This window comes from Emys orbicularis, chromosome 4 (genome assembly GCF_028017835.1).
Source record: "Emys orbicularis isolate rEmyOrb1 chromosome 4, rEmyOrb1.hap1, whole genome shotgun sequence".
In the NCBI taxonomy this organism is placed as follows: Eukaryota; Metazoa; Chordata; order Testudines; family Emydidae; genus Emys; species Emys orbicularis.
The window spans coordinates 465,003-489,184 of record NC_088686.1 but is presented as its reverse complement, the minus strand read 5'-3'; positions in this window follow the sequence as shown (position 1 = coordinate 489,184).

The following is a 24,182-nucleotide window of genomic DNA, read 5'->3' as shown; positions in this document are numbered from 1 at the left end:
CAATCTCTGGGACTCCCCTTGAGCAGTCAGAGAGCAGGGGTCTGGGATTCCTGTTCCACTGAGTCAGAACAGGAAGCTTTTTAACAAAATGTTCAGAGCATTTCAGCCCGGTTATATCCCAGACAGACTCAATCCCCAGAGTGCCTCCCGTCCCCCCAGTTGGAGCCTCTGTGGTTGTATGACTGTGCTGAGGCAGATGAGCCACCACAGGTGTTTGATGCTGCTGGTGGTTATCGTCAGCCCCGGCCCATCACCCCATGGGGCCTCTCAGGCCCAGAGAAGGGCCCATCCGAGGGAGGGCACATGCTCAGTTTGGACAGCCGGCTGAAACAAGCAGAACTGGAGCTTAGTCCTCCCAGACCAGGACACTGGGTTACTAACAGAGGAATGGCTTGCGAGTGCTCCCACCTGAGCCCTCTGAGAAAGGAAGATCAGTGTTGTTGATGTTGAGATCTCTAGGGCTGAGTCCTGGCTTTCACTGGACAGGAGGGTAGGAGCCGAGATTTCCTCTCGGGGTCTGAAAGATGCTTCCCCTCCCCTGGCTGAGCCTGCAAGGAACTCAGCCTCTTGGGAGCTGTAGGGGTGTTTCCCTTTTCCATTTGCACTACTCCATACACCTGGAAGGGGTGTCCGTGCTAAGCAGTACAGCTAGAGGAACCACTCTGCAGTATTGCCATCCCCCAGGGAAGAAGTGTGAGGTACGTGAGAAGTCCATCCTCACACTAAGGGGACACCTGAGAGGCAGAACCTGTGACCGTACCCTAGAACACCGCTGCATGGTGCGTACATCACAGCGCTGCTTCTCCGACTTGGCTCTGCTCAGGGCCAGGATGCCAGAAAAGGATAAATGTGGTATGATGGGGTGTCTGTTCCATGCAGGTTGTGAAATGACTGATGTTGGCCTGAGGACAATTCACACACCTGGCTGCAGACCCAGTTAAAGAGGAGTCCCTGCTGGAGGGGGAACTGGATGGCGCTACAAAGAGAGGAAGCCTGGAACTGAAGGTGGCTTCAGGGAGAGACGGGAAGGACTCTGGGTAACAGAGCAGAGGAACTCCAGGAGGCAGTTTACACCCTGCCCTGACTGGGAGAGGGCAGCAGGGGGGGAGGAGACTCCGGGAGTGGGCCTGAGAAAAGCCAACGCACAGACAAATGGCCTGGAGGTAGATGGAAGTGAAGGATACAGAATAGGGGCAAGATTGAGTCATGTGTTCCCCAGAACAGAGAGCTTGCGGGGGGGAGGGGTGTCAGATTGGCAGGGAACCTGGGGATCTTTTCACCCTCCTGTGCAGCATGGATAATGGTTCACCCATTGGGATCATCTGGGCATTTCTCTTATAATCAATTCCCTGCCATTGGAGGGGCCTCGGGCATTGGTGGAACCTTGGCCTCTCCTGTTCTCTGCCTGCGGCACACAACAGTTCAGTCAACTGAGGACTGAAATGTTTTAGTCTTACCCAAGCTTTTGGGCTCGAGGTCGTAACTGGGTGAGATTGAATGGCCTGTGATAGACAGGAAGTCAGACTAGATGATCTAATCATAAAAGTGTAGGACTGGAAGGGACCTCAGTAGGTCATCTAGTCCAGTCCCTGCACTCAAGGAAGAACGACATAATAAGAAGACCATCCCTGAAAAGTGTTTGTCTTCCCTGTTCATAAAAACCTCCAGTGACAGAGATTCCACAACCTCCCTAGGCAATTTGTTCCAGTGCTTAACCACCCTGACAGGAAGTTTTTCCTAATGTCTAACGTAAAATTCCCTTGCTGCAATGTAAGCCCATTGCTTCTTAGAATCATAGAATATCAGGGTTGGAAGGGACCTCAGGAGGTCATCTAGTCCAACCCCCTGCTCAAAGCAGGACCAATCCTCAGAGGTTAACAAGAACAATTTACCTCCCTCCTCCTTGTAACAACCTTTTATGTACTTGAAAACTGTTCTAATGTTCTCTCTCTGTCTTCTCTTCTCCAGACTAAACAAACCCACTTTTTCAATCTTTCCCCATAGGTCATGTTTTCTAGACCCTTTATCATTTTTGTTTGCTTCCTCTGAACTTTCTGCAATTTATCCACATCTTTCCTGAAATGTGGCTCGCAGAACTAGGCACAATACTCCAGTTGAGTCCTAATAAGCGTGGAGTAAAGCAGAATTACGTCTCGTGTCTTGCTTACAACACTCCTGCTAATACATCCCAGAATTAAGTTCACTTTTTTTGCAACAGTATGTAACTCTGTTAACTCACATTTAGCTTGTGATCCATCATAGCCCCTAGATTCCTGTCCACAGTACTACTTCCTAGGCAGTTATTTCCCATTTTGTATGTGTGCAATTCATTAATTGTTCCTTTCTAAGTGGAGGACTTTGCATTGTCCTTATTGAATTTCATCCTATTTACTTCAGACCATTTCTCCAGTTTGTCCAGATCAGTTTGAATTTTAATCCATCCTGTCTTCCAAAGCACTTGCAACCCCTCCCAGCTTGGTATCGTCCGCAGACTTTATAAGTGTACTCTCTATGCCATTATCTAAATCATTGATGAAGATATTGAACAGAACCCGACCCAGAATGGATCCCTGCGGGACCCCACTCGATATCCCTTTCCAGCTTGACTGTGAATCACTGATAACTACCCTCTGGGAACAGTTTTCCAACCAGTTATGCACCCACCTTATAGTAGCTCCATCTAGGTTGTATTTCCTTAGTTTGTTTATGAGAAGGTTGTTGTCAGAGATGCCGGTGTGGTGTTCTGCTCTATTCAATGTTGATAACAGTCGGCTGCGTGCGTGTAATCCCTCTGTGTGCTGCCCCGGCTCTGCAGATCGCTGACACAGCATACCCCGAGAGAACTCCCAGTGACCACGGTCTCCGATAAGGTACAAAGGCAAGTATCGGAGTGTTCTGATATCTCTAGTGTCCGGTACCTTTTAGGTATGTGTATTTTTGCAGCATCAGTCCTCTCCTTGCCAGCTTCTGTGAGCAGGGCCTGCCTCTGGCTCACAGCTTAACTTTGCTTTATGTTAGCAAAGTCTTGACCAATACTTTAGTTCAGGCCTTAGGCCTCATACCAGGCCTCTGATACAAGGGTTTATGTTTCAGGGCCTCATCTTACTACATGCAAGACAATATAAAAGCCTTACTAAAGTCAAGTTTCAGAGAGATACCGTGTTAGTCTGTATCAGCAAAAACAACGAGGAGTACTTGTGGCAGAAGTGGCACAATCCCTCACTCTCACAGACCTTGGGAGACAGGCCAGTCCTCGCTTACGGACAGCCCTCCAACCTGAAGCAAATACTCACCAGCAACTACACACCACACAACAAAAACCCTAACCCAGGAACCTATCCCTGCAACAAACCCCATTACCAACTCTGTCCACATATCTATTCAAGAGACACCATCATAGGACCTAATCACATCAGCCACACCATCAGAGTCTCATTCACCTGCACACCTAGCAATGTGATATATGCATCATGTGCCAGCAATGCCCTTCTGCCATGTACATTGGCCAAACCAGACAGTCTCTATGCAAAAGAATATATGGACACAAAGCAGAGGTCAAGAATTATAACATTCAAAAACCAGTCGGAGAACACTTCAACCTCCCTGGACACTCAATAACAGACTTAAAAGTGGTAATTCTTCAACAAAGAAACTTCAAAAACAGACTCCAACGAGAAACTGCAGAACTGGAATTAATTTTCAAACTGGACACAATCAAATTAGGCCTGAATAAAAACTGGGAGTGGATGTGTCACTACAGAAACTAATTTCCCCATACTAATTTCCCCCTACTGTTACTCACACCTTCTTGTCAACTGTTTGAAAGGGGCCACCCTGATTACATTACCCTCATTACCACTACAAAAGTGATTTTTCCTCCCTTGATATTCTACTGTTGAGAATAGCCCACTATCACTTTAATTGAATTGTCTCGTTAGCACTGACCATCCACTTGGTAAGGCAACTCCTATCTTTTCATGTACACCTCTACCCCAATATATTGCGACCCGATATAACACAAATTTGGATATAACGTGGTAAAGCAGTGCTCTGGGGGGCGGGGCTGCGCACTCCGGCGGATCAAAGCAAGTTTGATATAACGCGGCTTCACCTATAACGCGGTAAGATTTTTTTGGTTCCCGAGGACAGCGTTATATCGAGGTAGAGGTGTACACTATATATATGCCCAAATAAATTGGTTAGTCACTAAGGTGCCACAAGTACTCCTCGTTGTTTTTACTAAAGTCGAGATATACCACATCTACTGCTTCCCCCCCATCCATAAGGCTTGTTACCCTGTCAAAGAATACTATCAGGTTGGTTTGACATGATTTGTTCTTGACAAATCCATGCTGACTGTTACTTATCACCTTAATATCTTCTAGGTGTCTGCAAATTGATTGTTTAATTATTTGCTCCATTATCTTTCCGGGTACAGAAGTTAAGCTGACTGGTCTGTAATTCCCTGGGTTTTCCTTATTTCCCTTTTTGTAGATTGGCACTATATTTCCCCTTTTCCAGTCCTCCGGAATATCTCCCGTCTTCCATGAATTTTTTTGAAGATAATCTCTAATGCATCGGATATCTCCTCAGTCAGCTCCTTGAGTATTGTAGGATGCATTTCATCAGACACTGGTGATTTGAAGACGTCTAACTTGTCTAAGTAATTTTTAACTTGTTCTTTCCTTATTTTAGCCTCTGCTCCGATCCTACCTCATTTTCACTAGCATTCACTGTGTTAGATGTCCAATCGCTACTAACCTTTTTGCTGAAAACTGGAACAAAAATTATCACTTAGTACTTCTGCCATTTCCACATTTTTTATTATTGTTTTTTCCCCATTGTTGAGTAATGGGCCTATCCTGTCCTTGGTCTTCCTCTTGCTTCTAATGTATTTGCAGAATGTTTTCTTCCTAGACTTTATGTCCCTGGCTAGTTTAATCTTGTTTTGTGCCTTGGCCTTTCTAATTTTGTCGCTACATGAATGTGTTGTTTGTCTACAAAGGAAGAATATAATGTTACCTAGTTTCCACTTTTTGTAGGACTCTCTTTTTGAGTTTCAGATCACTGCAGATCTCCTGGTTAGGCCAGGGTGGTCTCTTACCATACTTCCTATTTTCCTATGCAGTAGGATAGTTTGCTCTTGTGCCCTTAACAATGTCCCTTTGAAAAACTGCCAACTCTCTCAAACTGTTTTTCCCCTAAGACTTGCTTCCCATGGGATATTACCTACCAACTCCCTGAGTTTGCTAAAGTAGCCTCCTTGAAATCCATTAGCTTTATTCTGCTGTTTTGCCTCTACCATTTCTTAGAATCATGAACTCATCATTTCAGGATCACTTTCACCCAAGCTGCCTTCCACTTTCAAAGTCTCAACCAGGTTCTTTGTATTTGTCGGAATCAAATCTGGAACAGCCTCTCCCTTAATTGCTGTCTCCATCTTCTGAAATAAAAAATTATCCCCAGTGCATTCCAAGGACCTGTTGGATAATGGTCCCTTCTGGCCTTAAACTCTAGGAAAACAAATTCCAGAGATTCTGTACTTCATCTGTATATGAAACTTTTGCTCTGGCTCGTGTGGTGGTGAAGTTGGTGGTAGCAGGTGTTGGTGCTTGGCTGTGAGTCTGTGTCTCAGTCAGAGAGCCATCAGTGACAGACTCAGGGTATCTTCAGTGTTTATTTGCAAAACAAACCCAAGCCCTGTGTGCCTGAACAAAAATGGCCAAAGCAGCAGTAAAACTCTGCAGTTGGGGTTACTGTTGTGCAGACCCCCAGCTACAAGACTACTGCATCCAGCCATGCAGCCAAGGTGTTGGGAGGGTGTCGGTCAATTCTGTTGTACTTGGAAAGGTGTACCAGTCTGTGGCCACTATTCCTCTGGAATAGCCAAGATACTGAGTCCGTATCTGGGTGAGGAAAGAGTTTAAGTAAGTTCTGAATGTCTAATGGATGTAAAAGTTGGATATTGGCCTGGAAGGTCAATGCTGAACTAATGGGCACTTTAATTAGGCACCACTTCCACCCTCCTCCTGCCGAGATGTACACACTCAAGTGAAGGTCCAACTTACCCCATCCCATGCTTTTCTTCGTTGTTAAAGGAAACAGCCATAAACCTCAGTCTAAACCTTCTCCTGAACTCCTGGACTCCTTGGCTTCTTGCAACAGATCCAGTCTTTAATTCTATCTGCCTCAGAGTCATACAAATTGTTTTATATTTCTGGGTTGGAGCTGTTCACTAATATATGCTTGTTAGCATACATATATATTATGCTGATAATATTACCCACAATATATTGTTCAGCAGTTATAGCCCTCATTAGCCTGTAGCTTTGTTATAATCCTGTATGCTTACTCTAAGTATTCCATAATACCTTGCATTAGCTGAAGTAAACCTTGTGTTGAGTACATATGAAAACTGTCAGTATCAGGACAATTTATTCATGGCAACAAGAAGGGAGTTACCCACACTAACTTAGGAGATGTCTTCATGTCACTTAGTACCTGGAATGTGTGTGCTAAGAACAAAGAGGAAAGGTGCATAAAGACCTGGAATGCATGAGTTCAGAACAGAGAGATAAAGGGGATACACCATGAGAGCAGAAACAAAAAGTAAAAGGTGATTAATTGAATCTCATTTCAGGTGATGTATACGTACCTCTTACTGGTAAACATGTAGGGTACAAAAAAGGTGGCTTTAGGGATGTAACTTTGGGGAGCAAAGTTACAAAGTAAAGTAACAAAGTAACATTGCTGCATGGGACTGCTCTTCCGAGGCTGCTATCCTATAGAACCTTTTTCCTGTGCCATATTAATAAACCTGATTGACATTGGTTAGTTGGTCTCATGAGGATATTTCGTAATGAACCTAAGTGTGGTCAAGCAATTGACTAGACAATCAATCAACATAGCTAATAAGACCTACTTGATCTGGTAAATCTCTGCATTTCTGGGAAGGGTGCTAACACGTCAGCAAAAGAGTGCCTCACTTCCAGGCTGTGCTATAGAATCTGTCACGAGAGTTTCCTACATTGGCGCCAGAAAAGTTACAATACAACTGCTTTGCTGTCTGCAGGCATTGCTGTGTGTGATGGAATGAGCAGGAAGAAACAGTTTTTACTAGCATTTTGGCTTTAGAGGCATAGACAATTGCTGAAAGTGATGTTTCTAGGAGATTAAATGATATTTAATTAGGGTTGTTTTGGAGCTGTTCTCTTCTGAACTGTGCTATAAGATACGGTGCCATGGCAGTTTTTGTATTCTTTGCCTTGATAGTGAATGTTCTGTAATATAAATTGTGCTGCAGAATATCAAAGTATTTTTAAACCATATCAAACAGGAAAAAGCACTTTCAGCTTCCCCATACAAATGCTCTTTCTAATGGATGTGCTCTCTGCAATCACAAGTTTAAAAATTATAGTTTATTTACACCTAAATTGCTAGAGCATTTAAATCTAAAAGTCAGACTGGAAATTCCAGCATATTGTCACAAAGGTTTAAACTTGCTGATATGTTTACTTTCTAGAAGGCTGTTGTTGTATTTTCTGGGTATTAACACCTGCACATTTCTCTGTGGTGGGATTATCTCCTAGACAACTGTAAAGCTAGGATTATCCTTGTACACTTCTGTGAGCAAATGTTATAGTTAAATATGCATAGAGTTAACAACTGTAAATGTAGTTTAGACATGAAAACAACTGGGATCAGTGAGAACTCTGTGCCATCCTCTAATGCATGATGAACTAAGAGCATCATTAGTTTTGTTCTTTGGCTTATTCCTATTTAAAAAAAAACATGCTACAATGCTCATGGAAGGTGGCGGTTCTGGCTCAAAGTTCTCTTAACTATAAAAAGGGCTGATCGTGCAAGATTCCCACCCATCTGACAGTGCCTGTGCCCAGACTGGAGGGAGAAAAGTGACCCAGTCTCCCTGCCATAGTGATAGGTCACATGTACTCCCTGTCACTGATTCCTTCTGATCTACACTCACTTACCAATGAATGAGCGAGGAAGTGCCGGAACTGGTGTAAACTACACCCCGAGGAGCCAAATGAAGGTGTAAGTTAACGTGGGATGACCACTGTTCACAACCATTATTATTATTGGCACACTCTACTGTAGCTTCTTGTCATGTGACTTAAACTGGCCTCCTACGCCCTCGCTGAACTCAGCTGGCCCTGTGCACTCTGCTTTCCTTCAGGGTGTAAAACGTGTAATGGTAAGTTAAGCTGGTCACAGTTTTTCAAACTTTTGTGAGAATTTTTGCTGAAATTTTGACCAAAAAGAAGGGAAAACGGTGAGAAATTTCCAACATTTTCCAGCTGAACGGCTGCAGGTTATGGAATTTACTGTGAGTCTGTGAGAGTCCCCATAATGCTGGAGTAGCATGCACACAAACAAACCTGGCAATGAGTGTGAGTGACACAGCTTGGATTTCTGCTAGATGCTCAGGAGGTGCCTCGGTGCTTCTGAAAATCCCGTCTGCAACCTTGGGCACCCAAATATCTTTGAAAACCAGGCCCTCGGACTTAATGCCCATCAGGTAGAAGAGGTAGAAGAGGTGGATGAGGCTTTTTTTAAACAACTAACAAAATCATCCAAAGCCCAAGATTTGGTGGTGATGGGGGACTTCAACTATCCGGATATATGTTGGGAAAATAACACAGCGGGGCACAGACTATCCAACAAATTCTTGGACTGCAGTGCAGACAACTTTTTATTTCAGAAGGTTGAAAAAGCTACTGGGGGGAAGCTGTTCTAGACTTGATTTTAACAAATAGGGAGGAACTCGTTGAGAATTTGAAAGTAGAAGGCAGCTTGGGTGAAAGTGATCATGAAATCATAGAGTTTGCAATTCTAAGGAAGGGTAGAAGGGAGAACAGCAAAATAGAGACAATGGATTTCAGGAAGGCGGATTTTGGTAAGCTCAGAGAGCTGATAGGTAAGGTCCCATGGGAATCAAGACTGAGGGGAAAAACAACTGAGGAGAGTTGGCAGTTTTTCAAAGGGACACTATTAAGGGCCCAAAAGCAAGCTATTCCGCTGGTTAGGAAAGATAGAAAATGTGGCAAAAGACCACCTTGGCTTAACCACAAGATCTTGCATGATCTAAAAAATAAAAAGGAGTCATATAAAAAATGGAAACTAGGACAGATTACAAAGGATGAATATAGGCAAACAACACAGGAATGCAGGGGCAAGATTAGAAAGGCAAAGGCACAAAATGAGCTCAAACTAGCTACGGGAATAAAGGGGAACAAGAAGACTTTTTATCAATACATTAGAAGCAAGAGGAAGACCAAAGACAGGGTAGGCCCACTGCTTAGTGAAGAGGGAGAAACAGTAACAGGAAACTTGGAAATGGCGGAGATGCTTAATGACTTCTTTGTTTCGGTCTTCACCGAGAAGTCTGAAGGAATGCCTAACATAGTGAATGCTAATGGGAAGGGGGTAGGTTTAGCAGATAAAATAAAAAAAGAACAAATTAAAAATCACTTAGAAAAGTTAGATGCCTGCAAGTCACCAGGGCCTGATGAAATGCATCCTAGAATACTCAAGGAGCTAATAGAGGAGGTATCTGAGCCTCTAGCTATTATCTTTGGAAAATCATGGGAGACGGGAGAGATTCCAGAAGACTGGAAAAGGGCAAATATAGTGCCCATCTATAAAAAGGGAAATAAAAACAACCCAGGAAACTACAGACCAGTTAGTTTAACTTCTGTGCCAGGGAAGATAATGGAGCAAGTAATTAAGGAAATCATCTGCAAACACTTGGAAGGTGGTAAGGTGATAGGGAACAGCCAGCATGGATTTGTAAAGAACAAATCATGTCAAACCAATCTGATAGCTTTCTTCGATAGGATAACGAGTCTTGTGGATAAGGGAGAAGCTGTGGATGTGGTATACCTAGACTTTAGTAAGGCATTTGATACGGTCTCGCATGATATTCTTATCGACAAACTAGGCAAATACAATTTAGATGGGGCTACTATAAGGTGGGTGCATAACTGGCTGGATAACCGTACTCAGAGAGTTGTTATTAATGGTTCCCAATCCTGCTGGAAAGGCATAACGAGTGGGGTTCCGCAGGGGTCTGTTTTGGGACTGGCTCTGTTCAATATCTTCATTAACGACGTAGATATTGGCATAGAAAGTACGCTTATTAAGTTTGCGGATGATACCAAACTGGGAGGGATTGCAACTGCTTTGGAGGACAGGGTCATAATTCAAAATGATCTGGACAAATTGGAGAAATGGTCTGAGTTAAACAGGATGAAGTTTAACAAAGACAAATGCAAAGTGCTCCACTTAGGAAGAAAAAAATCAGTTTCACACATACAGAATGGGAAGAGACTGTCTAGGAAGGAGTACGGCAGAAAGGGATCTAGGGGTTATAGTGGACCACAAGCTAAATATGAGTCAACAGTGTGATGCTGTTGCAAAAAAAGCAAACATGATTCTGGGATGTATTAACAGGTGTGTTGTGAGCAAGACACGAGAAGTCATTCTTCCGCTCTACTCTGCTCTGGTTAGGCCTCAGCTGGAGTATTGTGTCCAGTTCTGGGCACCGCATTTCAAGAAAGATGTGGAGAAAATGGAAAGGGTCCAGAGAAGAGCAACAAGAATGATTAAAGGTCTTGAGAACATGACCTATGAAGGAAGGCTGAAAGAATTGGGTTTGTTTAGTTTGGAAAAGAGAAGACTGAGAGGGGACATGATAGCAGTTTTCAGGTATCTAAAAGGGTGTCATAAGGAGGAGGGAGAAAACTTGTTCACCTTAGCCTCTGAGGATAGAACAAGAAGCAATGGGCTTAAACTGCAGCAAGGGAGGTCTAGGTTGGACATTAGGAAAAAGTTCCTAACTGTCAGGGTGGTTAAACACTGGAATAAATTGCCTAGGGAGGTTGTGGAATCTCCATCTCTGGAGATATTTAAGAGTAGGTTAGATAAATGTCTATCAGGGATGGTCTAGACAGTATTTGGTCCTGCCATGCGGGCAGGGGACTGGACTCGATGACCTCTCGAGGTCCCTTCCAGTCCTAGAATCTATGAATCTATGAATTCCTTGGCTACACTGCTGAGACTGCCAAGGGGTGTGCTAATAGCGATGATGGTTTTGGTAGACTGGGCAATTGCTCACTCTGAACAAGACTACCTTTTGGAGCTGGTGGGTCTATTTGGTCACTAGCAATCTGCGGCCAGTGTTGGGAAGTTGAGAGGACCAGAGTGGTGTTGCCATGATGTGCGGTTCTGAGGCCTGGCTGCTCACTTTTTTTTTCAATATAACTTTGTTGATCCTTGTTACTCAGAGCAGCTAGCGTAAACACTCGCATAGATACAGGGGAGAAACAAACCCCAAATCCAGGGTGTATTTCTCTATTTAAAGTGCCTGTCACTTTGCCATCTATTTACCTGACCAAGGCCTTTTTAATGTGTCTGTAACATAACAACAGATTAAAACAGACCTCAGTATCTAAAACAAAGGTTTGGGGGGGAGCTAGAGAGGTATCATCTTTCGATAAACTGATGGTGGGTAACCCTGACTGAAGGTTGGTTAGAGAGTCACACAGATCCAAACACCAGAAACCTTTGGATGATGCAACTTCAACATTTCCTACTCCAATGTCTATATTTGCCTTTCTGTTTTTGCTTGAAATCTTACATTTCGGGGGGTGGGGTGGGGAATGGATCTGTAGAAACAGGGACTTTCTCATTGACCACAATGCTTCCCCGGGCCCCCTTGAGCTCCCTTCCTGCTTGTGAAGGAGATGTAAGAAGGGTTCAAACTTCCTCCTAGTAAATTCAGCGGAAGTAGGAGTGGTTGGTCCTGCAGAGCTAATGTAGCCAAGATCTTAGATGAGCCTGAAGCAGAGCGGTAGATCTGATTCCCAGAGAGCTTTGAGGTGGTTCAGATATAAGCTCTCTAGTCTGGATCTGTGTCTAACCAAGCAGGAACTGGAATGCACACAGCCTCCCGCACCATCAGTTCAGCTGCGTCAGCCTAGACTCTGTCCAAAAGCCCTTTAATTGGTATCAGAGGCAGGAAGGTCACACTCCTCAGTCTGACCAAGAAAGGCAAAACAAAACCAATGGCTGGAAGTTGAGGCCAGACCCATTCCAATTAGAAATAAGGCACATATTTCTAACAGGGCAGGTGATTAACCCTTGGAATCAGATGACTAAGGGCAGTGGTGGATTCACCATCTCTTAATGTTTTCCAATGAAGGCTGGATACCTTTCTGGAAGATGTTAGCTTAGCACAAGTTATTGGGATCAGTACAGCGATAATTGGCTGAAATTATATTTCCTGAGCTATACAGGAAATCAGATTAGATTAATAGATTTTAAGGCCAGAAGAGAACATTAGATTAATCTACTCTGGAACCTAGACACTCTATATAAACAGTGAATCCTATGTACACACTATATTACACATTAAGTATACAGCAAAGGGTAAACATTGAAGGGTTGTTGGCATAGACAGTACACCTGCACTTTCAGCCAAAATAGCTTGGCCATTATCTGCCTCATCATGAATTTAGGATATTACCTTGCATTATTTGAGAACTTCTTGTGACCATGTAAGTAGCACTGTACCAGCCGGCCTATGGCTGTTCAGGGTTTTCCCGCTGGCCTTGACGTGGCAGCAGGGCATGGTGGTGAATGCACGTCTCTGCTGTTAGGGCTGTGCTAAATGTGCACACAGAGCCCGGAGGTGGCACAGAGAGGGCTCAGGTGCTAATAGGTCTGCAAAGATCACCTTGGGCTAATCATCCTGTCTGAATATCCCTCGGTCTCTACACTTGCTGCGTCCAGCCCCCCTCGTGCAGCCTCGAGCACCTTCAGTGTTCTCACTAGCAGATACTTGGGGGGAGGGCACCCATTATGGCCTTAGCCACTCCGTTCTTAAATTATCTTCTCCTATCTCCTTATTTAGCTGAGCCTGGGACAAAGTCAGGAAAAAGCAAGGAAAAAAGGGAGGAGGTGGTGTATTATATATCATTATACACTTGTACTGAGGTCCAGAAGGAGGTGAGCAGCCGACCAGTTGAAAGTCTCTGAGTGAAGATAAAATGGGCGGGGGTGGGAGGGAAACGGGCAATATCATGATGGGGGTCTACTATAGACCATCAAATCAGGAAAACAAGATGGATGAGGCATTTCTAGAACAAATAACAGAAATATCCAAAACATGAGTCTTGGTAGTAATAGGCGACTTTAACTACCTAAAAAGAACAGGAGTACTTGTGGCACCTTAGAGACTAACAAATTTATTAGAGCATTTTGAGAGTGTGTGACACAGTCTCTCAGCATAGTCTGTGTGATATGTAGATTGTAATGGATTTTTTACCTTTAGTCCTTTTGGTATGATGTCCATCTGCTTGCAATTTGTTAGTCTCTAAGGTGCCACAAGTACTCCAGTTCTTTTTGCGGATACAGACTAACACGGCTGCTACTCTGAAACCTTTAACTACCTAGACACCTGTATTGGGGACAACTTTTTGTTTCAGAACCTGGAAGAAATAACTAGGGGTTCCATCATTTTAGACTTGATTCTGACTAACAGGGAGGAATTGGTTGAGAATTGGAAGGTAGACGGCAATTTAGGTGATAATGATCATGAAATGATGATTTTATGATTCTAAGGGACGGAAGGAGTGAGAGCACCAGAATAAGGACAATGGAGTTCAAAAAAGCAGACTTTAGCAAACTCAGAGAGCTGGTAGGTAAGGTCCCCTGGGAAGAGAATCTAAGGAGAAAAGAGCAATCCTTTGTTAAAAGTATTGTACCAAGGCCATCGGATTTTGCAGGAAGGAGTTAAAAATCCCCATCACAAGAATAGATTCTTTTAAAACGTTAAAAGACACCCACTCACATGCTGTGCTATTCTGAAACCCAAGGAGCTCCCCAAAGATTGGGGCTGTGGGACCTAGATCTACATAATCAGGCTAAAATACTAGTGCCCTTTTGGCACACGGCAGCAGTACTTTGAGGGTTTGACAGTGGGCCAGTTTCTTGGTGTTGGAAGGGAACTTGGTGACAGAGTCTCAGAATGTTTTCCCAAGTTATGCCTCTTGCACTGGGAGCACGAGACATGACGGACGTTAGTCACATTACATCACATACTACTGAAAGGGCTCAGGCACTCCAATGATGAGCACAGTATAAGAACCTGCCTAGAGCAGAAAGATAGCATAGAGCTGCTGCCTCAGCACAGCACCGGGCCAGGACACGCTGCTGGGGACATTCCCTGGGGGCTGGATCCATTAGTTTACAGCCCCTTTGCACTAGGGATCTGGGGCACAATGATGAGTTGTGGCCCCTGTTTAACCCTTTCTGGGGAGAATTGAATATCAAGTACTTACATCTCAGAAATTCATAGCATGCACTTCTCAGCCACCTGTGTGATTCCACTAGATGGACTTCAGGAACGAGTGCTTTGCGTGAGAGGCGAATGCTTGCAGCCCTTAGACCCAATGCAGGTAGAATCAATCGGAAGTGCAGGGCTCTAGCATGCTGTGCACCACTTACTATCCTGAGGCCCAAACCCTGCCCCCTCCAGCCCCGGTGCAGAGATTTTTCCAGGCAGCAGAACCTCAAGTCTGTGTGTCCTCCATCCTCCCAAGATAGGGCAGGGAACGAGGTAAGGGACTACGCAGGCTGGGCTGCAGGAGTGTCCATAAGTAGCTGCTCTGTAGCCTGGAGAGCAGATTTCTGTCCAAAGCCCTGCGGTGCTGCATGCCCCCCTCCAGTCTATACCATGCCCGGTGACAGGCTGGCCATGGCTTTTGCCACTTACTGCATTCCATCAGTGGGTTACGCTGCAGGTGGCACGTGAATGGCTACATTAATGAATGCTTTTGCACAGAAGGCTAAATGATGCTATTGGGACTTTGACCAGTCGGTCACCTCTCTGAATCTGGCCTTTGTCTCTATATTTGCTTGTTCCTGTATGTAGAAATGGCAGCTCCCATTGGAACAGGTGCCAAGTCATTTCACAACAACTACCAATAGCTTCTGCCTGGGAATTACTTTCAGATACCACTCAGCTGGGCTGCATTAGAGTCTGTTTGTCAGCACACATGGCTCCACATTCCTTCCCCAGTTCCCTGAGCTATCCCACTTCTCCCATCCTGTAACCGGAGTACTCTGCAAAGTTTCGCAATGCAATAGGCTCTTTAAACAGGAATTTATTTTTACAAATGTGCTATGTCGGGTCACGAACAGGGCAGTATTTGGACTCCATAGGCACTAACCTCACAGGGAGACCTTGACTGGAGTCAGACTTCTGGAATAGCCAGTTAACCAGCCCTTTTCAGGATGTGCCAATGTCATGCAGATCCCACAGTGGAGTTGGTTTTGGCTGTGGCTAAACAGATTCCTGTTGCTCCCTGTATTTAGGGTCTGATACTGTCAGGTGCTCTGCACCTGCTGGTCTTGTTGCCTTCAAGGGGAACACTGGGGGCCTGGCAGCTCCTGGACAACAGGCGCTTGGCGCCTGGCAGTGCAGCCCCTACATGGTACATGCCCAGGCTACATCTGCATGCTTGTAGGAACAGTGCATTTATGGAAAGAATAAAAACATGGTGAGAACTCCACCTGGATTTCCCTGATGTCCTACTTGATCTTCTCTCTGAATGCAGCCAGAGGGGGTTAATGGTGCTGCTTTATGCGGTGCCCAGGCTTCCAGCCCAGAGTATTCAGTGCAGGCTTTTGTGATGAATGTCAGAGAAGAAACATGGACCTGGAAACTAATCACTAATTACACACTGATACTGTACACCCGCTACGTATATTACTCCTCCTTTTATTCAGGGTTGTTATATGTATCCTGTTCAAAGTGTCTGGGCCATGTCATGTAAATACTGATCATGTGTTGCTTTTGGACAACCCAAAATATCCCTCTCTTGTCCTCACTCTTGTGTTTCATTGAAACTGCCTTGGTAAAATCCCAAAGAGAAGGGATGAACTTAAAATTACTTATTAAAATGTTGATGCTGATAGAGGAAATGAGAAATCTGAGCTTAGGAACGTCAAAATCTGTTTGGACAATTTAATCACCGACTATTCAGGGAAAGGGCCTGATGGCAGCCGCAAAAGGCTGTTTTATGCTGTTCCATTGGCACAAAGGGGCACCAGGGCATAGCAGTGTTCGCGGGTGGCCTTGTGGTCCTATGCCCAGGACACTGGGAAAGGCATCGTGGCTGGGACGTCCCTGCACCCAAACAACCTCTGCCAGCTAGTCCCCTGGGGCAACTAGCAACCAGTATAGTATGGAGCTGCCCTGAGGCTGTTCTAAATTATCCCAGGGCACGCCCAGGAGTGGGAAAGCACGTCGCTGGTTAAAGCTGCCTTTTCTCTCTGCTGGCCTCACCCGCACGCCCAGGTTAGGCTGGGCACTCATCAGTTGTAGCCAAGTGTCTGTTTCCCGCGTGCCCCCCTCCCCCAATTAAAGTCTTGATAGGATCAACATTAGTCTGGGTTCTAATTACAGCATAACACTATAGAAGGTTGCGAGAGTTTGCAAAGAGTTACCTCAAGGCATTAGAAATTCACATAAATTGTTGGTATTAAAATGCAGCATGATTGCTCAGGCTAATTGTCAAATACTGGAGAAATACCAGGAAAAATAACCTAGCAGGTTCTCAGGGTGGTCTGAGAAATCAGCAAATCTGTAGCCAATCATTAGCAGGAGGATTTTAAAATGTGTTTGATTAAAGGTTAAGGGAATATGTCGTCCATGTTCGTGAACCCTGTGATATTGTATATACATGATAGTAATGTGTCTCTAATTTTTGACTTTTAAACCTCCTATGTTTCCCTCTTTCTTTTACCTACCATCCCTTTCTCTTTTGAAAACAATGACAATTTTAAATATATTCAAGAAAAAAATGCATTTTCTCCCATTTGCAATCCTGGTAGCTTTTAACATGTCACTGTCTCTGTTTATGCAGTTTTGAAATAGCTTTATTACATCCATTTGTTTGGTCAGAGAATAAAATCCAAACCTTCAAATTTTAAAAGTGGAGTAAATAGGTTCATATAACAACATATCCCGATACCTTTGAACTCTGACCTACAAATGATGAAAAATAACATTTCTCAAAAAACAACAATAGCTAATTTTCATTTAAAAAAAAATCTGTAGCAAAGCAGTCAGCTGCTCTTTGAAAGAGTTCCCACAAGGTGAAATGGCAGGGTGCTGCTACCGGCCCACTTCTCCTCCTCGCGCACCTCCTGTGCCTGGGCTCGAGCTGTGGTGCATGCCCTGCAGCGAACCGTGGTCTGTTGCCCCATCGCCGGCACCCAGGAGTTGAAGGTATGAGTATCCCCATCTCCGAGTGCTGAAAATGGGGCAGCACCCTCATCCTCCTCACTGCATCCCTCCCCGTCCCATCCCACCCTGCCCCGCACACCTACCCATCCCAGCCCTGAACTCCTTCCAGTGCTCTCCTGCCCATCCTCTCCACCTCCCAGAGCCGCAACCCCCATGTCCCTCACCCCCCACAGCCCTGCACCCCATTCACCTCCATACACTGCTGCACTCCCATTATGTCCCTATACACCCCTGTCCTCCCCACATCCTCATGCCCCTGTAGCCTTCTGCCTCCCCCTGCATCCTCATCCACCCCACATATCCCCCCACACCCCTCCTCTTCCCTTCACTGCCCACTCTCACCCCCACCTGCTCTCGTCCTTGGCCTCTTTCCCTCCCCATCCTCTCTCCTCCAGCCCCCACCCCATCTTTTCCCCTCCAGCCAACCCTCCTCCCTTTCTGGCTGGGGGTGTCTGCGTAGGCAAGTGTGTGCGTGCATGGATTGTATGTGTGTAAGAGACTGTGTGTCTGTGTAGGGAGGCGTGTGTATTGCCACGTGTGTATACCTGTGTGAATAAAATTTTCAGCCTAACTCTTTGACTTTTATTCCTTTTTCTGGCTTGCACACAAAAAATTGGTGACATAAAAGTGTTTATTCATTTCATAACAAGTTTTTAGAAGAGAAGGGAACTCTAAAAGCAATGTGTTATTTCTTAAAAAGTGAATGTTGTTGACTAGTAATTGCAGAAGAGCCGACGGATCAGACATGTCTCCCCACCTTTGTCTAGCGACATTATAAACTCTTTGTTGCAGACTCTCTCTGTTTATGTGCATGTCCAGCACCTTCCACCCTGCAGCCCTGATCTTAGCTGGGGTCTCTAGGTATTAAACAATAACTGTAACAATAAATAACGTGGAAGTCTATGTGTTAGTACATGCTAGATGTGTACACATGAATATACGTGTGTATATGCATGTTGGGGTGTGAGTCAGTTTCTACAGATTTATTTATATAGGTATCTGGACAGGTGTGCTTTTCTGTGGTTGTGCGCTATGGATTTATATTTGGGCTTCAGGAGTGGGCCTTTCATGGACCCATTGCAGCTGTGATAATGTGTGGTTCTAATTCCACACATAAAATTACAATAACTTTAATGAACAAAAAACATGGAGCTGGTTATGAAAAATGGGAAGAGGGGAAGAAAGAATCATGAAAACCTTTGTGAAATTTCATTTTTTTAAAAATTACCCTTTTTGACTGTTTTGCTGCCAGCTCTAGCATTGCGTAACAAATAAAACCTGAAATTAACATAATACATCTGTTTAAACAATAAATATGCCTGTTTGGGCCTTGCAGTGAAAATGAGCATGTGAGCGAGGGTGGAGGAGAGCAAGAAACGGGGGTGTGTGGAGTGAGTGGGGGCAGAGCCTCAGGAAGGGAAGGGGTGAGGCGGGGCAGGGCCTCAGGCGGGGGCAAGGCAGTGGGCCGGGCAGTGGGTGGGGCAAGGGTGTTTGGTTTTCTGGAATTAGAAAGTTGGCAATTCTAGGTGGAACAGATTGTTTAGCATAAGTACTTAGCATATATTGTAAGTGACCATTGAAGGTGGAGTGGCCCATTAATACCTCTATAGTCATAGTACAGAAAGGGGGTTACTGGGTTAAGATTAGGGCTGTGGATTAATCACAGTTAATTCACATGATTAGCTCAAAAAATTAATCATGATTAAAAATAATTAATCGCTGTTTTAATTGCACTGTTAAATAATAGAATACCAATTGAAATTTATTAAATATTTTGGATGTTTTTCTACATTTTCACATATAATGTATTCTGTGTTATAACTGAAATCAAAGTATATATTATTTTATTACAAATATTTGCACTGTAAAAATGATAAAGAAATAGTATTTTTCAATTCATCTCCTACAAGTACTGTAGTTCAATCTCTTTATCGTGAAAGTGCAACTTACAAATGTAGATTTTTTTGTTACATAACTGCATTCAAAAACAAAACAATGTAAAACTTCAGAGCCTACAGTCCACTCAGTTCTACTTCTTGTTCAGCCAATCGCTAAGACAAACAAGTATGTTTACGTTGACAGGAGATAATGCTGCCCCCTTCTTATTTACAATGTCACCTGAAAGTGAGAACAGGCATTTGCATGGCACTTTTGTATCTGGCATGTGCCAGATTCGCTAAACATATGTATGCCCTTTCATGCTGCGGCCACCATTCCAGAGGACATGCTTCCATGCTGATGATGCTCGTTTAAAAAAAAAAGTGTTAATTTAAATTTGTGACTGAACTCCATGGGGGAGAATTGTATGTCCCTTGCTCCATTTTACCTGCATTCTGCCATATATTTTATGTTATAGCAGTCTCAGATGGTGACCCAGCACATGTTCATTTTAAGAACACTTTCACTGCAGATTTGGCAAAACGCAAAGAAGGCACCAATGTGAGATTTCTAAAAATAGCTACAGCACTCGACCCAAGGTTTAAGAATCTGAAGAGCCTTCCGGAATCTGAGAGGGACGAGATGTGGAGCATGCTTTCAGAAGTCTTAAAAGAGCAACACTCTGATGCAGAAACTACAGAACCCGAACCACCTAAAAAGAAAATCAACCTTCTGCTGGTGGCATCTGACTCAGATGATGAAAATCAACATGCGTCGGTCCGTTCTGCTTTGGATTGTTATTGAGCAGAACCCTTCATCAGCATGGACACGTCACCTGGAATGGTGGTTGAAGCATGAAGGGACATATGAATCTTCTAGCGCATCTGGCACATAAATAACTTGCTAGACTGGCTACAGCAGTGCCATGAGAATGCCTGTTCTCACTTTCAGGTGACATTGTAAACAAAAAACGGGCAGCATTATCTTCTGCAAATGTAAACAAACTTTTTTGTCTGAGTGATTGGCTGAACAAGAAGTAGGACTGAGTGGACTTGCAGGCTCTAAAATTTTACATTGTTTTATTTTTGAATGCAGTTTTTTGTACATAATTCTACATTTGTAAGTTAAACTTTCATGATAAAGAGATTGCACTACAGTACTTATATTAGGTGAATTGAATAATACTATTTATTTTGGTGTCCCTAGCCTCTGTTTGCCAGAAGCTGGGAATGGGTGACAGGAGATGGATCAGTTGATGATTCCCTGTTCTGTTCACTCCCTCTGGGGCACCTGGCATTGGCCACTGTCGGTAGACAGGATACTGGGCTAGATGGACCTTTGGTCTGACCCAGTATGGCCATTCTTATGTTCTTATGTTTTTGTTTTTTTACAGTGCAAATACTTGTAATCAAAAATAACTATAAAGTGAGCACTGAACACTTTGTATTCTGTATTGTAATTGAAATATATTTGAAAATGAAGAGAACATCCAAAAATATTTAAATAAATGGTATTTTATTATTGTTTAACAGTGCGATTAATCGTGATTAATTTTTTTAGACGCCTGACAATCCTAGTTAAGATTGTTGTAATAAGCTATAAATCCAGTGTCTCTGTTCAGACCATGATTTTAGTGTCTATCAGAGTTATGAATTTAAATTGCCAGGCTCGTCTTTTGAAAGTGGTGTGCAGGTTTCCTTTGAGGGTGAAGACTGATAGGTCAGATGTAGAGTGATCGCTTTGTGAAATGTATTCACCCACAGGTGATGTGGTGATTTTGTCTTCCATCATTTTCCTGCATGAGTTCATTCGAGATCGTAGCGACCATCTGGTTTCACCCAGGTAGTTGTTATTGGGGCATTCAGTGTATTGGATGAGGTACACCACGTGTTGTGATAGGCATGTGTAGGAGCCATGGATCTTGAAAGTGTGTTGTGGGGGGTGTTGATCACTGTAGCAGTGGAGATACAGTACACCCTCGCTAAAATGAACCCCTGTTCAGTAAAGCTAGGGGATCATTACAGTGAGCAATGGAGAAGGACAGCTACTCCAGCCCTGGGGACGTGGCCGGCACAGAGATCTCCTCCAGCCATAGGGCCTTTCTTTCTAAAATTCTCTCCAGGGAAGGGAACAAGGGATGCTGTTAAAACAAAAGCCTTATTTAATACATTACACTTTGAATGCTTTCACTATTTCCCCCTCTTTTTCTGTATCTTTAATAAAAGTTTCAAAGGACTTTTCATGGTGTTGGCCATGGTACTAAGCAGGTTGAGGTCTCTGTATGCCAAACCCCAAACCTTGAATAAAACTACAGCAACTGGGTCATGATAACACCTTTGATGCTCTTAATATATATGGAATGAATCTAATACAACAAGGGCTGGAGGTTGGATCTGAGGGCTGGCAGCAGAGGGAGTGGCCATGGTTTGAGCCAACACTGGTTTTCTCAGAACCAGTTCTGCATTTTGAGCATGTTAACAGCCAGCAGGTGGAGAGCAAAAGGAGGAGACATTTGTAAATGAAATACAGAATAGGCCTGAGGAATATCCTCCCTGCCCATGGTGCCTGCTGAGCAGCTGGAAGTTACCTCGCTCCTAGGACAGGCCCAGCATCTAATATTTTTGTCACGATTTATTAACAACTAAGTGTTTGAAAATCAACCCTCTCTTCTTCCATGTAAATCTCATAGAGAGGAGATTGTACAAGGTCTCAAACTAATTCATCGATGCAAGTCTGGGGCGTGCAGCGGCTATAGTTAATAACATGGCACAATCATTCTAAGGCAGTACAGACATACTGAATAGACAAAGTGTTATGTAAACAAGCCCCAACAGTGAGAGAGTACGTGAGAAACAGACACTGCAGTGCCCAGGGAAGATGCTACCATTTTGATGAATATTTTAGTATTGCACAGATCTGTTAACAACACAAACACAAATATTTTTAGGAAGGGTTGGAGGCACAGCCAGGAATTATTGCCAGTCTTCATTTCAGTCTAAAATGAGTGATCCACCAGAGGCTATTCTGCCCACATCTGCTAATTGCATGGTTTCTTGAATTTTCCTCTGAAGCAACTGGTGCTGGTGAGATACAGATGGACTAGATGGATTTTAGTCTGATTCAATCTGGCAATCCCTATGTAAAACGTCTGTCTGTTAGCTCTGCCCCACAACTTGCCAGACAAAGATCCTACTTTGCCCCTAAATGTGGACTCTTCCCCTCTCCAACAGTGACACTGGTCCAAGAGTGAGGATAGGCACTCATCATTTCTGGTCTTGTTACAACTTCCAGGCCCAATCATTTCTGACACCCCCCCCCCCCCCCCCCACTGGGCATAGGAATATTTGTGATGTGAAGGCCAGGCATCTCTCTTTGTAGAATAGAAGGTTTTTTTCCTGGCCCCTTAGTTCCAGGATAGTGTACCTGAAATCATGGCATTATGATGTGTAGTAAAACTAACTGAACCATTTTCAGTGTTTGCTAAAATGTGTTAGTTACCATTTATCTTTACCTCCATTGTGTGGGTGTTAGACTCAGAGTAACAAGAGCAGAGGATTACAGAAGACAGGACTAATCACATTGCTTAACATTCTCTAGCAGTGTTAGAAAAATACTTTTTCTGTAACATGGGTACAAGATACAGAGTGGTGTTGCATAAAGGTGGTATTGACATGCCTTGGGTTGACCTGCATTACATGATCATGAGTACTACAGCCATTCCAAGTTCACATTGTATCCTGGCTCACTTGTAGATGTAACATTTTGTATCTATCTGTGTGTGTGTGTGTGTGTGTGTGTGTATACGCATAGGTATAGATGTACATATATACATACACATAGGTATAAATACATACTAGCTGATTTATTCATGACATTTATCTATATATGTAAGAAAAGATGGGGAAACTCAGGGCCAAATTTCCTATTGACAGAATGCATTGTCTGATTTTTTCACTTGCAAAAATGCATATACGAATGTTGATATATACACCCAAACTTCATGGACAAATGGTCAACTGAACATCAAGTAGTTGGATAGTAAGTTACTTGATTTGTACATGCAAATTTGGCTTGTATGAAATTTTGTGGGCACAAATTCTTGACATAAGCAATATTTTGGGTGCAAACATATCCACAGTACTATTGTTATAGAATTTTAAAATAGCTGGATGAGAAGCTCATTGGCCCACTAAGGGATGATTTTTTTTTTCAATGAATCTGGAACACTGGGGAAGTTTTCCCCATTTCCAGAAGACTGGAAGAAAGCTAATGTTGTACCAATACTTTAAAATAGTAAATGGGATGATCTGGGTAATTATAGGCTTGTCAATCTGACATCAATCCCGGGCTAGTTAATGGAGTGGTTGATATAGGCCCAATTAATAAAGAATCAAATGAGGGTAATGTAATTAACACCAATCAATATGGGTTTTTAGAATATACATCCTGTGAAACTAAGATGATGAGGTTACATATTTGGTTTATAAAGGTATTAGTGTTATTTGAGGCAAGATTAATAAGACTCAGAATTTTCAGCTTGGAAAATAGACAGCTAAGGGGGGATATGATAGAGATCTATAAAATCATGACTGGTGTGGAGAAAGTAAATAAGGAACTGTTATTTACTCCTTCACAGAACACAAGAGCTAGGGGCCATCAAATGAAATTAATAGGCATCATGATTAAAACAAACAAAAGGAATTATTTTTTCACACAACACACAGTGAATCTGTGGAACTCCTTGCCAGAGGATGTTGTGAAGGCCCAGACTATAACAGGGTCCAAAAAAGAACTAGATAAATTAAAGGAGGATAGGTCCATCAATGGCTATTAGCTAGGATGGGCAGGGATGATGTCCCTAGCCTCTGTTTGCGAGAAGCTGGGAATGGGCGACAGAGGATGGATCACTTGATGATTACCTGTTCTGTTCATTCCCTCTGGAACACCTGGCATTGGCCACTGTCGGAAG